Here is a 15,777-nt window from a genome sequence, read left to right as displayed (position 1 = left end):
GGGTGGAATTGTGGAAAAGCTTTTGTTTTCCTAGTAAAAAGGACTGTGTGGCTTTTTTGCTCCTTCCCCTTTTTTCTCTTCTTCCTGCCTTGAATGGGGATGTGTTGCCAGAAGCAGGGGGTAACCATCTTGTAAAGGAGTGAAAGGCCAACAGAACTTCTAAGTTACTGTCCCTGACATTGTTGAACTGCTAAACTAACACCAGCATCTGCGTACCTCTGGTATTCTTGTTATAGCAGAGAAATAAACTCCTATTTGTTGAGGATGCAGTAAAATTTTTTTGATACCTGCTGTTGACACATTCCTTATTATATGATATATATATATATATAGTGCCAATTTTCTCTAGGTTAAAACTTGTCCTATAATTTTGCAGTAAATATTGTTGTCCTGTGTTTCAGATATTTCTGGGTGGGCTGGGGAAAGCCACGGAGCCTATGCCTCTTGATAGTATTTCAGGAAACTACCTGGAGGAATGAATGAGATATTGCTTGCATGGATGAGCTCCAGATGTAACGGAGCAATATCCAAAAATGAAGTCTCTGACTCACTGTGAAAATTTTTTTCAAGTTATTTTTCCAATATTTTGATACGTTTTTGTGATTCATGCATTATAATGTCATCTCCATTCCTGGAGTTTGGGTGTAGTCTGTGATCCTGGTACTACTGAAGCTAGCAGATCCTTTAAGGTCAGTGGGAGACATTTGGCTTAGAGAAGAGCATAGAGACCAAATTTCCTAAGGATGAGAGGGAGAGAGTTTTATGGGAAGGCTGGAGCAGGGATTCCAAGAAAAATTGTTTTATTTATTACTGTTTCCTCTCAGTTAATATCTCTGGAACATTTTAAATAAGATAACGTTATTAATTTCAAAACCAATGCATCTTTGTTATTCTTGGTTTATTTTAGAGTCAAAGCCCAAAATTTAATTACCCTAGGGAAACTTTTCTTGTGAAATGTTTATCCCCACCCTCCCGTATCCAGAAAGGACAAGAAACATACCGAGATGCATCTAATCTGATGAGCTTTGTGGTTCTATTTTCAAGCAGAAGTGCTGGGGATAAAGTTGGATGATTTGAACCATCAGGAAAGGGTAGTATCCACCGTATTTTTACATTTAGCCGAGTGTGATGAAAACAAAATAAAACAGGTGCTCTTCAAGTGGAGATCTTTGAAACAGGCAAAGATTTTTCCATTCAGATTAATCGTAATGTTTCTTTCCCGTGTCAGATTTGGCAAGGGCTTTATGTGAGGTATTGTGAAGGAAAATAATTAAGGAGCCGAATGAGAATTAAAGTTTGAAAGTTAAAATTTACTGGAAGTGTCTCCTTAAGCTATATTATTTCTGGTCTTGTTCCCTCTATGGCCAAATACATCTTTAGGGAGAGGGGAATAGCAAAAATTCTTGGTCACTTATCACTTTCACATTTCAAACACAATATTTTTTCATATCCATGAAGTGATTTTCTGAAGCTCCCGAGTCACCTTGCACGTGGCTTTTGTGTCAGTGCAGTGCTTGGCAGGAATGGTATTAGTTATGCTTCCTGAGAATTCTGAGGGTGAACTCATATTGTTAAGTGGTTCAATACTTAAGAAAACTGGCAAAGCCTTATCAGAGGTCACCTCTGTGAGCTCTTGGAGTAGTGACATGTGCCAAATGGCTGAATCGTTCTGTACTTTGGTATGTTTTTAAAGGGTTCTCTAAACATATTCTAAAATGAAAAAGGGGAAACAGCTTCTTAGCTATATTGCCTTTTCAAGATAGAGTCTCCATTAATATCTTTTAGTTTAGGTACTTCCTGATTTAGAGTTGATACTGACTTTTTTTTTTTTTGTATTGGGAAACATGCCTGGAGAAAAAAAAATCTCTGATAAACCCACACACAATAGCCTTGCCAAAAACAATGTTTCAATTCCAACTAGGTTTAGAAGGGAAGTGCTAACATTGGCTTATTTATCTAGAAAACTGGAAAATATTATATTAACTAGGGATTTTGACCTATCAGTGATACCCTGGGTAAGAGACTCACTGAATGTGACTGATTAGTTCCCCAAAGCAGGACAGGAGCAAGGCAGAGGGGGGACTGTGTGTGCTGTGCTGAGTACGTAGTAGAATAGTTTCACTAAAAGTTAGTGGCTCTCACCCCAAGATAGACCCTACTTTGGCTTCTTTCAAGACTATTTCATTCAGAGGGGGTTGGTTTTAGAATCAGAGATGACCAGGAAGAAGGGAAAGAGCTGGAATCCTAGGTGCTCAGTTTAACTACTTTTCTGGCTTCTTGGCTTGTGTCTGCCAGGTGTCCTGACCATGTTCACGTTGTTTGTGTGGCCTCTAATTAGGCCCAGAACTGTCCAGAGAAAACACTGGTAAAAAATACCAGAGTCATGTTTTTGAGGGGAGGAAAAGTTGGTAGCTAATTTTATATTGCTCCTCTATTCCATGAGTTTATAAACCAATCCGCAGTTTCAAGATATAGTTATTTCTATTTAGCAAGTCCTTATCAGCTCCTTAATGCTACATTTGTAAGGAAAATGATGGTAAGCATTTTTCTAATTATGTACTCAGTCTGCAAAACACACAGCAATGTCGAATCAAGTTGTTGATATGATTATGCAAGTAGGAGACTGGGGATTTTAAAAATAATACCAGATATTCGTTTGCAAGACCATTTGTTAGGGGAATTTGGGGAGGGGGCAGTTTTGATAGAAAAATGTGAGAACACAGAACTTTCCATGTCTGGATTTCTCTTTACACTAGGGATGTTTGGTTCATTTTGAGGAACTGGGATTTAGCTATCTGCTTTTGTTCTGGTTGCTTTGTTTTTAAAGGCACATGAGCTTTATTTCTGTGCATAGGGATAGCCCAATGCAATGCTTCTTAAATCTTACTTAATGCAAGGCCTGATAGGAAAGGTATGTTTGTATTGTGAGATAACTCTGAAGAATTAGATTTTCCGATGTTTCTTTTGAAGTTGAAGTCTTTACTGGAACCTTGGGAAAAGTAATACAGGGAAGGGAGTCGGTCAGTAAAGCTTGAGTTAGTAAGGCAGCTACCACTGTAGACGACTGGAGCTTAATTCCATGGGGAAACTGGGAAATGGGGCATACTTCTCAGAATAATTCCTCTGAAGAGGCGAGGAAGCTTGCATACTTGCACACCAGCTCCGGTGATTATTGGTTGAAGACTGCTCCCAGGGCGTGTTAATTCCCTGGCACTTACACTTGAATGGTTCTGGCAACAGTCCTTGGGCACAGAGAGGCAGACCCTGGCCACAGGAAGTCAACTGAATACTGAGGCTCAGGAGTATGGGTGGGTGCTGGCAGTATCTATCTGTTCAATGGCAGGTGGAGTTACTGTGAGCAGTCCAAGAATCTGCACACGGAAGCCATATTTACACATGGAAAAGTTTGAGAACCACTGAGATAGACTATTAATCCAGAAATCATAGATTCTCAAAAGATTGTGTAATGCAATTCTCATTGTAGGTAAGGATATTAAATTCCAGAGAGTTTTAATGACTGGCTCAATGTCACAGAACCACTTTTGGCAAAATGGTCTCATGATATACTTATGGTGCACAATTTGGTTATCATTAATTTAAGGGCTAGAAATTTCAAAAAAATATGTAGACATGTAGGCACTATGGCTCCAATGCTCTTTATGTTCCCTTTCAGTGCCATTTTTCCTGACCCCTACATGCAACAGCCACCTGTGGGCATTCCTTATGAGTTCCAAAACTTGAAAATCGTTTTCTTCTAGAAACTTACTCTACCATACCCCTCAAAATTTGCTTAGGAAAAGATATTTTAAGTTTATTGATACTAAGGTATAAATGACTAAATTCACTTTATTTATTTATTCATTTATGTATTGTAGAGACAGGGTTTTGCTCTGTTGCTCAGGCTGGTCTTGAACTCCTGGCCTCAAGTGATCCTCCCACTTTGGCCTCCCAAAGTGCTGGGATTACAGATGTGAGCCACCATGCCCAGCCCTCGATTCACTTTGTATTGAAGTATTTGCTCAAGAATAAAAAGTAAAATCTTAAGCTTCAATGATGAAGCTTTATTATTTTCAGTTGAGGGAGAAGTTACTTTTGGATTGAGAAGGCCTATGTCTAATTTTAAGTATTCATATGTATGGGTTGCCATAGACTTTGGAAAACATTGCTGATCTTGTAGCCACTAAAGTGCATTATATAAGATGAAATTGATTTAATGTGAGGAACGATGGTGGTCCTTATAAGAGGAAATCAGCATTTAACAACTGTGAATCCAGTGAGTCACTGCAATATAATCATTGCTAGAGTTTTATAATTTGGAAGTATGTAATTGTATTTTTCGTTGTATTGGGTCAAATACAAAGATCTTAGCTTCCTATAGGAAAAGCCCATTTTTGATTACAAACTAATAGAAATAGCAACTATTCAAAGAGAATCAGAATATTCTAACTACAAATAATAAAATAAATTTCAGTATTTGACTTTTAACTACTGTAATGTTTCCCAAATCATGTTTTGTTTTTGACTAGGATTAAATTACATTTTATTATAATCAATATTAATAGCTATCACTTTTTGAACTCCTACTGCATACCAGATAAAACTGTTAGGGGATTTACATACTATATTTCTTTAACTTTATAATAACCTTGCATGATAGATATTTTTATCCTTATTTTATGGAAATAAAGGAATGTACATAATGAATTTATGTAACAAATTTGATGTTTAGTACATAATACACATTTAGGAACTACATTTTAATTAAGAATGAGTGACTGAGGACTTTTCCCAAGCCTCAAATCTTCGTAGTGGCAAATGGAGCCAGCCAGGAGGCACTGCAGCCTTTGGGACTGTTCTGGCATCTGTGCAGAGTGAGTTTTGGGTAAGTGATACTGAAGCCTTGGAAACTGGCATCAGCTTGGCCCACAGGATGATCTGAACTGTTGAAGCTGGATGTGCTTGGACCTGTCCACAGGTGATTGCCAGTGAGAGAACTCTCTTCTCCCTTAAGCCCTGACCTTGTAGAGTCCAGTTGATGCCCTGGAGTAACTCTCATCTGAGAAATGGGTTTGTTTTCCCTAGATCCACATTATTCAGGTTATCAGTTTATGACTCCATCAGGGATCTATGACTCTTCTTACTGCTCAGAGTCACAGATTATTCATTGGTTCATTCGCTCATTAAACATTTATTGAGCACCTACTATGTGCTGGGAAATGGATGGGATGCCAGGGATAGAAAAAAGTAAAACAATGGAGTAAGTTTGATATTGTGCTAGATGTGAATGACCAAATGGACCTCTTGAATTCTTCCCAGGATTCTAAAGAAAAATGCTATTGCGGAGAACATTTTAGTGGATCAGGGAATGGATCTAAAACAACGATACTGATTACATGAGAATATACTATTCAGAAATTGGATTTTAAACTTTTATATGATTTAATATAAAATGACTGAGGGATAAATGAGCAGGAGTGAGGCACTTCCTGGAATCCATTTCCCATAGTCCAGCCCAAGATGTCTTAAAGGTTTTCTTCATCACCCATCTAAAAAGGATCCTGGATCTGACATATCCTGACATCAACCCAGAACAAAACCTACGAGCAGGTGATTGGTGTGATAGCCTTAGATGGCACCATTTTTAGCTAGCATAGCTCTCAGAGTGTGATTGTAGCATGGCTCTGCTATGCGGTCTTATAATAGGCAGTTAATGTTTTGGGGAGGTCTGTGCATGCTCTCCAACATGGTCTCAAAAATAATCACAGAAAGGAACTTCTTCTGATATGAATTCTGAAAGATCTCTTTTGTCACAAAAGATTCTATTTGTGATAGGCTAATATATCTGGGTTTGTTCATAGATTTTGGAGAAGGCATGTTTCATGGTACATTTTAGTGCAAAAGGTTAGTCACAGTGTCACGAAATAGTTGAACTGTCCTTTAGAATTTTTCCAGGATTCTAGATAAAATGTTTTTGCAAAGAACATTTTTTTCCCTTCAAGGCTCATGTTAAAATAAAGGTCAGGAAATTCAATCAAGTAAACAAGTTAGCCACAACTTTCATCCAAAGGGACACACATCACAGGTGTCGCTTAGTGCTGCTGGAGTTGGTTTAAACACATTGGTTATGGTTATATATAGCACTTGAAGTCCAAACATTCACTCCAACTCCATCATCACTTACTTAGGTTGTCCCAGCAAATTCCTCTTGGACTATTTCTTTGCCAAGTTTAAAAAGCAATGGATTCTAAACTATTACTATAACAGAGAAAACTCAACTTCTCCATTTTAGAAAAAGGTAAAAAGTTTTCCATTCCTTTCTTCCTTTTTTCCCCCCAGGTGGAAGCTTCTAAAATGCAAAGAAATTTGTAAATAATTACATTCAGTTACTGCAACAATGAAAGCAATACACTGATTAATCTTGCTAAATGAAATTTTTATAAATTAAAAAAGTTGTAGTTTAAGAAAATAACCTGTCTTATTTTTCCTGTTTTTATAAAACCATGGAACATAAAATGGTAATTGACATAGTAATATATTCACTGTGATTTTTAGGTAAACCTTTCACTGAAACATATGTATAAGAATGTATGCTTCTTGTAAGCGTACAGTTTGATGATTTTTTACAAACTGAATGCACCCATGTAGCCAGCACTCATATCAGGAACTGTATCATCACCAGAGCATTGTCCCAGAAGCCCCTCTCTTGTTCTCTGCTACTCAAAACTATTTCCTACCCCTGAGGAGTAACCACTGCCCTGACTTCTAACACCATAAACTTCTTTTGCCTGTTTTTTTTTTGTACCTTATATAAATGGAGTTATGCAGTATGTACTCTTACATCTAGATAATGAATCATGCTAGTGGGGAGATGGTTGTATCCATCTTTTGGTGAACACATGGTGAAATACATGCATTTCTTTGGGGTATAAACCATACAGTAGAATTCGTGTGTCCTAGAAGATGTGTAGGTTCAGTTATGGTAGGTAATGTCAAATTGTTTACAAAGTGGCTCTACATGCTTTCTTTTTATGCTTGGTTATACTAAACTATAATTCTTCCCCCAATTTCATTTGTCATTAGAGATTTCCTTAAACTGAAAGGGTTATCTGAAAAACACTCTGTGGTATATATTGAAAGATCAATTTTGTTAATATAGTTATTTTCAGTGAAATGTTTTTGTGGCCTAAATCTTAACTTGTGAACACATGTGTTCATAACAGTACTAACAATTCCACCGAAAAGCTAGACTGTAAGTTCGGTGAAAGATGAATCACCATGAGACAAGTCTGTCCACATTTGGAAATAGAGTATATATTCTAATCTTTCATAACTAAACTTTCCGTATTACCAAAACATACTAGATTTCTTTCCAAGAAAGTCAGGTAAAAACATGTTAGTCAGTCTTTTACCCAAAATATGTCAGATAGAGTTTTTATTTTCAAGCAACTAAAACCAACTATGGTTAATCTGGCAGAAAAGAAATTTGATAAAAGGTTATTTGGTAGCTGACTGCATCTCTTGGGAGGCCAGAGAACCGGGCTTGGTGACATCTCAGTCATTCAGATGCCTTAGAACATGTTTTGAACCAATTGCCATTGTCCTGGGGTACAGATCCCACAGCCTGCCCTGGTGGGCAGTCTCCAGGATGGCCCCAGCAAAGCTTTCATCCTGGTGTTTGCGCTCCTGTGCTATCTTCTTCCACGCCAAGTTGCAGCTGCTCCGCGTGACCAATAGAATTTGGTGGAGATGACAGTATGTGGCTTATGAGACTAGGTTATAAAAGACATAAAAGTGTCTGCTTGGTCTCTTAGATTGCACATTCTGGGGGAAGCCAGCTACCATGCTTTGAGGTCATGCAACGAGCCCTGTGGAGAGGAACTGTGGTCTCCTGCTGATAGCCAGCACCAACTTGCCTTGCAAGTGAGCCACCTTGGAAGCTGGCTCTTCTTCTCCAAGTCACGGCTTCAGAGGATCGTAGCCCCAGCTGATATCTTGACTGCAAACTCTTTTTTTTTTTTTTTTTTACTTTTTTTTAACAAAACAATAACCAGGGGAAAGCGCAAATGCATTCCCCCACTACCACAAATTATGCAGTCAAGTTTCCCGCATTTGGGGAAATCACAGGGGTCAGCACACCTGGAGTGCAATGGATGAGCCTCACCCTGGGAAAACCACCTTTGTGATCATTTTGTGATCATGGTATCTCCCCTGCCAGGTAAGTACTGATTGCAAACTCTTGAGGGACTCTGAGCCACAGCTACTCAACCATGTTGCTCTAAATTCTTGACCCACAGAGACTGAGATAAAGACATGTGTATTGTTATTTTAAGCCATTAAGTTTTGGAGTAATTTGTTACACAGCAATAGATAGCTGATACAATCCCCAATCTTAGACATGAGTGACAGCTGCTGGAACTGTTTCCACCACTGCCAGTTTGAGAACTGGATGTGTCTGCAAAATGAATTCTGTATAATCCCCACCTCAGTTCATGGCTTATGATTCCAAGTCTGGGGCCTTTACATTTGACTGACATTGCTTGGGTTCGTGTGCCCATATTTCAGGTGAAAAGAAACCTTGGAAATGTAAATAGCTAACCTTTTTAACTTCTAGAATAAGAGGTAAGCTCTGCCTTATAAGATTGGAAATTCCCCAAACCTAGGAAGAGTTTAGATACTGGACAGCCAAAAAAGATGCCAGGGCTCTTCAAAGTGTGGGCTGTAATGTGCTGCTTGTGAGGTTTTTGTTGTTGGTCCACCATGAGATCAGCATAGACAGTGGGAATAAGCAGTCAAATTTTATAGCAATTTGACATTGCCACAACATTTTCATCGTATTTGACAAAAATGCTGACCCACAATAAATTTGAAATAAAACAAAAAACTGGTTCTTCACAGATCTTTTGAGAAGCATTGCATTATGCTGTATCTAAACAAAAGGACTTGATTGAAAATACTGTGCCTCTCAACTGTGCCTCGAGAGCTTCAGGACAAAGCTGCTTTCTTATGTAATTGACATCGCTGAGTGATGATTTTCTCTGCATTCCTTTAGTTACCCGAAGATACTGACACCCTTTATACATAAACTCATTGCATCAAAAATCATACTATTTTGGCCCATAGACATGATGCAAATAAGAGGAATAATCCTGTAATTGTCACAACAAATCTATGAAGTTAATAATATAGTACTCATCTTACCAGTGAGATAACTGAAGCCCAGAGAAGTTACATGGCTCCCAAGTGGCAGAAGCAGGCTTTGAACCCAGGCAGCCCAGCTCTATCTAGAGCTTGTGCTCTTGGCCACTCTACTATGCTCCCTCTCTAAAGTAATAAGAAAAAGATCGATATGGATCCAAAGTATTATGTCAAAGTGTTGCCTGAATATGGACTTTATTTCCTCTTTAGATAGTGGCCTTTGCAAAGATCTCTAAGAACTTTTAGGAGAATTTTATTTTTCCTAACGGTCAGTATACTATATATTACAAAAGATCTGATGCCTGCTGTCTACAGCATTATAATGCCCTTGAGACATAATAAGGGCTTACCTTCCAGAATGATGCTTTTCAGATAAAAACCTTTGTATTTTTAGTTCACTTAAGAATTTTTTTAAAGGAGTATCTCAGGTCTAACATACACAAATCTTTCAGAATCTTAATCTCTGAAATATTTTTCATGTTAGGTTGATTTCAGCATTACACATCAATCTTACTAAGGGTACATACAGACATTTTTATCTAAATTTGATCCCTCAACAAGCCTGGTCCGTTTAGCAGACCAGAAGGCTGATCTCCAGAGGCCAAAGGACCAACTTCCAATCACGAAGCAGCCATGACAGCCTCAAGAACAAGTCAGGGCAAGTCTGGACTCCAAGATGGAGGCTTTTCCAACAGCTTTGCTGTAACAGTTCACATCTACGTCCTCACCGACGGAGCCCTAACTGAAGATTTCAAGCCTGTAAATTCCCAGCACACTTCTAAGAAGCTGGGGACGGCTGAAAGTCATTTCACAGTAGGATTGATTTGCAGCCAGGATCAACCAGCCTTTGGCCTCTTTTTTGTGTAGTTTGGATGATTCTATCATCAGATCTGCCTCTCTCTATAAAATGTTTCCTGTTTGATTTTCCTTTTTCAGATGAATGGATTTATTATCCTAGAGGAAGACTTTTCCTAGCTGTTGTGAGGACAAGATGAATGAAAGGTTATAAATCAAATGCATTTATTTGTCCCCTGTCAGCTGAGAATCAGTTTATGTGCATTTTGTGGAAAGCAGAGGGACAATGACACACATATTGAATTTATTGAATCAGATGTAACAGCACTGGGGAAGTCTAAGAAAACAGATATGCACATATATAATAGAGATAGTTAGTACATATGGCCACTTCTGATCTCACTAGGAAGTCAAGATGTGTGCACCAAAACCTTCCATGCCAGTAAGTGGAGCAGAACGTAAAACAGCGTTCGATGAAGAAGACTGACAAACTTACATGGACATGGAAAAACTGGAATCTTAGGCAGGATTTGAGTATTACCATTGCTTAACACTTACTGAAAACATATTTATTAAACACAACCTTTATGACAGCCATTAAGGTACTACTGTATTTTCTATTTTACAATTCAAGAAAGTTAATTTCCTACATCTAATAGTTAATACAAGGCAACTGGAATTCAAGCCAGACTCCAAAGCACATGCTCTTAACTGAGCACTTCCCTGTGCTGCCTCGGGCTAGGCACAGAGAGGTGCTCTCTCTCTAGGGTGGGGATAGAATACAGAACAATCTAGGCAAAGACTGGGAGGTGAGAGTGAAAGTGTGCTCCGGGGTCAGTACGACTTGCCTGCCTAAAGTGGATGGTTTTGCGGGAAAGTTGGGGTTGAAAAAATTGAAGAATTGATAAGGCTAAAAAATGTTAGAGGAATTAAAAATTCCTACAATAGTGGATTCTGAGCAGGGAAATAATATTATGGAAAAACTTTTTCCAAGAAGGTGAACTCTGCAGTCATGTGTAGATGGACAGAAGAGGGAGGCCCTGGAGCCTGAGAAGTTACTGGAAGGTGTTGAGAAGTCCAGTAAAGGCAGTGAAGACACAGCACAGCAGTTCTCAAAGTTTGGGTGTTGGATCCACCCATGCTCTTAAAACTAACCAAGGACCCCAAAAGGTTTTGTTTATGTGGATTTGATCTGTCACTGCTTATTGTTTTTAAAATCAAAGCTGAGAAATTTTAAAAATTGTATCAAATCATCTAATAATAGCAATAAACCTATTGCACATAAATATAAAAGTAATTTTCATGAAAAAGGACTATAGAAAAGTGACACTTTTATAGTTTTGCCTATTGCTTTAATGTCTGGCTTAATAGAAGCCAACTGAATTGTCACACACCCAGTCAGTCTCTTGTGATGTCACACAGCACGTGGGCTCTAGAAAATTCTGCTCTATACTTGTGAGAGAAAGAGTGCAAAAGGCAAATCACACCTTAGCATTCTCATAAAAATAGTTTTGAACTTATGATACTCTGAAAGATTCTTGGGGCTTCTCATGTCCCTGTGCTGTAGTTTGAGAACTGGAGACAGACTAGGCCTAGGGGGAACTGCAAAGGAAAGAATCTTACACAGTGTGATCCAACGTATCAAACCTGGGTGACCTGGGAAAATTGCAATGCCTCTTGCAGAATGGGGAAACCCGTGGGGGAAGGCAGTTTGGTGGGGAAGTTGGTAATTTCTGGTTTTGGTGTTTTGAATGTGAACTGACAGATAGCTATCCAAGTAAACACAGAATTAGATCACAGAAGCTGATAGACTCTTGTTGCTAATGAAAATAAATTTTCTAAGTTAATTTAAAAATAAAGTAGAAACATGTACTATAATTCTATTTGATTCATTATAAACTATTCATTTTTTTAAAGAGTGGAACATTAGAGGAACTCAACTATACTAGGTAAATTTTATTTTTTAAGATAAGGAGTAAATGTGTGAGCATTTATCATGTCATTCTTAATACATTTTATATGTCTGAAACAATTTATAATAAATTAAGTTTTAAGTTCACACCACATGCTAACCCACATGTATCACATGCACACACACAAAATACATTTATATTCCTTCGATCCGATGCCTTTCTTATTTTTATAAGAAAGCTTATTTTCTCTATTTTAGGGAAAAAAGAAAAATAAAGAATCTAAATTAAAACCTAAATCTTGCATCTTCTCTTTAGATACTGAGGTGCAGACTGCAGGGAAAGGACTTATCTGCAACATCAGGAAAATTTAGAGAAAGGGTAAGCCAAATGGGAAGACGGATTCCAAAGACCTATATTTTATTACAAGCATTTACCAATGATTCAATCAGACCTGATGTTCCCAGAGGAATTTACAGCACTTAGTGGAAGAGGTGAAGGCAGAGAAACAAAGAATTGCGAACTGTGTGATGAGTTTCCAGTAATATCAGAGGCCTGGGAAGGACAAAGTACTTAGAGGGCGGATCTGAGAGGATGCGACTGCATGTCCCTAGGAGGCTGTCTAGCAACGCTTGGCTCTGGAATTGGCTCAGTAGGTCTGAGTGTGAGGACTGACTCAGGCACTGCTAACTTTGAGACTTAGAATTACTTCACTGCATAAGCTTTAGTTTCAAAATATTTTTACTGATAAATACATGGTAATAGTAGCTGCTTTGCAGGATTGCTGTGAGGGCTAATACAGGATAGGACCCGGGGAATGTCAGCCCCTGTCACTGCATAGCGCTGACCAGTAAACTTTCACTGCCCTCCGTACTCACGCCCACCCACCACAATATTCATGGTTCTCTCCTGGACAATTTTAAAATGCTTCTGACAACCTGTGCTTTCCGTAGTCTAACTGCTTTGATTACAATCTCAGCCACCCAGTCAAGTAATTGTCCTTCTTAAGCCTCCAAAAGCCTGGACCCTGGCTTGCACCAGCCTTCGCCCATCCTAGGGCATTTCTGGAGAATCTGCTATGCTTCCTTTATATTCATTTCATAGGCTTTAAATTTTCTGATTCTTCTTTAGCTCTACAACTAGTACATCCCCACCATATTACATATCTTTTTTTGCCCTATATATCATTCCAAATTGTTTCCTATAGCCATTTTAACCAACTAATAAATGAAGTAGGAAAGAGTATATATCTTGTTTCACATTTTACATAGGAAAGTAAATATGGTAACAAAAAACTCCTAAAAATTCTTTAAAGAAGAATGTTTGGAGTATGTGCATAAAGGCAGGATGAAAGGGGATGATTGTTAGAATATCTTAAGCCACTTACAAGTTCATAGGCAGAAGGACCTTCTGTGTCTACTGTTGTGGATATTCAGTGAATATACTCTGAGCCAGGGCTCTGCGCTAGGGTTAAGCTAGATGCTCCTGAAGCCAGGTGTCTTCTTTGAATGAATGGATGAGATAAACAAAAAAATACAGTACATCTAAAGACTGCTTAGTCAAAAATAATGCCCATACATAGAAGGGTATAAATTGCACTGTAATAGATAATTTAGCCAAAAAGGAAGATAAACTTTTTGAAAATCAGGAATTCCATTTTTCGTGCTTTTTTTTTTCCACTCAGGGATATATTCATATTACATAGGGATAAAAGTTACCTTAATGATAAGTAAAATTCTTCTTGCTAATAATTGTTTCATAAATATATGTGTTCTATAAACTAACATAACCCTCATTTTTTTTAAGTTGTTTCATGACCTTTGCAAACAAATGAAAGACTCACATTTGCTAAGTTCCCTTTAGTACTTAATTACTAGAAATTTAAGGACCTAGCAGGGACTGCAGCTGTTCTGAATTTCAATTATTTTTCTGCTTATCTTCCAGACTGATAACTTGGAGCTCTAGCTGGATGCATTCCAGTTTTCAGCAATGGGAAGCATCAAGAGAATGTTGTTTCCCACATAATTTAGTGGTACAGGAGAACTGGATCACCCAAGAGCTTCAGCAAGGCTGCTGGGAGGGCTTGGGAGATAAGCAGGAGCATTGACACTACTGAGAACAATTGGTTTTGATCAAAAGACTCAGCAAGTAAAGCAGGACCCTGGGTGGAACAGAAGAGGTGGTAGGAAAGACTACCTGACTTGTAAAGAGTGTCCGTGTAAAATAACGATACATTCTCTTTTTGGTGAATCTGAGCATTCCTTGCCATGTTTTGGCATCAAGTTGTTGAATCATAACTCTCACACAGAATTGTAGATTTTTGCAAAGTTTGATTGGATCTAAGGCATCACCTAGATCAATTTCTTTAAAGCTGGGGAGTCTAGGGTCCAGAGAGGTTCAAGGACTTATCTGAAGTCGCACAGCTAGTCGGTGGCAGTGCTGGGAACAGACCCTGTTTCCTATTCCCAGTCAGTGCACTTCCCTCTCCCACACATCTGCTTCCTCTACTCCTTTAAGCGTCTTGTCCCTTCAGGCCACAGCTCAAGTGTTCTGGTGGGTATTCTCAGCACAATCTCCAGATTGCTGTTTTTGACACTTATGTGTTTGGTGTCCTTCTTGTCTCCTATTTTTTTTTAAATGATGCTTTTGTAAAATTATTAGGTTCTGTGGTAGAATAGGACACTGATGTTTGAGAATTTGTTGCATTTGCACAATTTCTAGATGGCAGCTGATACATAGCTGTATGCTACTGAATTAAAGTGTGTTTAAAGAATCATGCAGCTGCAAGGAGCTATTTGGATCAAGTAAGCCAAGTCTCTGCTTTGCAGACAAGGAAACAAAAGCCTAGAAAGTTTAGGGGCCATCAGTCTAAAATACAAAAGCCCTAATGTCATGTGTCATTCTATCAAAGCAAAGTTTATATATTTGAACTTTGACTCCATCAAAGATTCCACAAAAATGTTCATTTTTATTACTTTAAAAATGTTATTAAAATGTTGATATAATATTATTGAGTTATTCATTGGAATGGTTCTATAGGAATAGCAGGAAACCATCAACCAGTAAAAATTATTTAAAGGCTAGGCTCAGTGTGTTATAGGAAACCAAATAGTTTCATGCAATTTGAGTGGCAATAGATCATTGTGATCATTAACATTGTGACTCGTATTTTGGAGATGCACAGTATTTGCCAAATGAATGAATAATAAACGTGAAAGTACTTGGCTGAACACAAAGCATTATGCTTTAGAATGCTGATGTTGAACAATGCAGAATTGGTAAATTTTAACTTTTTAAAGTTGAGAGTCAATTGAAAATTCATTGAGAAACTGAATGTCCAGAAAAAATATCATAAAGAATATTGCCAATTCCTCTCCGGGATATCATTACTCACAGATTTATCTGAGAAATAACAGTTTGTGAAATACTAAATGACATTGCAAATTATAAAAATGGAGTTCTCATAATATTTAGTTCCCTGCAATTTAAAAACCACATGTTGGCCTTTCAATAACGATTTTAGTCATATCAGGTGCATGAATAGACTCCAGGAACCATCTGCTATAAGGCTGCCAATTAAGTTTGCTGTGTTCTCCCGGAAATACTGACTGTTCCATTAAAACAAGTGGCTTTTCCAGGAAAAAATGATCTTGGGATTTTCTTTGGTCATTAGATAGCTGTACACCAGATAGGAACATAAAAATTTTCTTTGTGTGGGGAAAGAGGAGAGCTTTCCTGAAGTTTGACTCATATTACAAAAATGGGGGGGAGGGATTTAAGTGCTTATTTCAGTTCCTTTTCCAAACATGGAAAGTTAAATAGTAGTTCAGCCTCAATCCTTTCAGAGAAAGATCTCATTGCAAATGTAAACTTCACT

At 38.0% G+C, this 15,777-nt stretch overlaps 1 pseudogene; it reads right to left on the bottom strand.

The window, feature by feature from the left end:
• Positions 1-8,048: 8,048 nt before the first annotated feature.
• On the bottom strand, positions 8,049-8,223 carry LOC123645253 (annotated as a pseudogene).
• Positions 8,224-15,777: the final 7,554 nt, after the last annotated feature.

This window comes from Lemur catta, chromosome 9 (genome assembly GCF_020740605.2).
Source record: "Lemur catta isolate mLemCat1 chromosome 9, mLemCat1.pri, whole genome shotgun sequence".
Classification (NCBI taxonomy): Eukaryota; Metazoa; Chordata; class Mammalia; order Primates; family Lemuridae; genus Lemur; species Lemur catta.
This window is presented reverse-complemented; position numbering and strand designations above follow the sequence as displayed.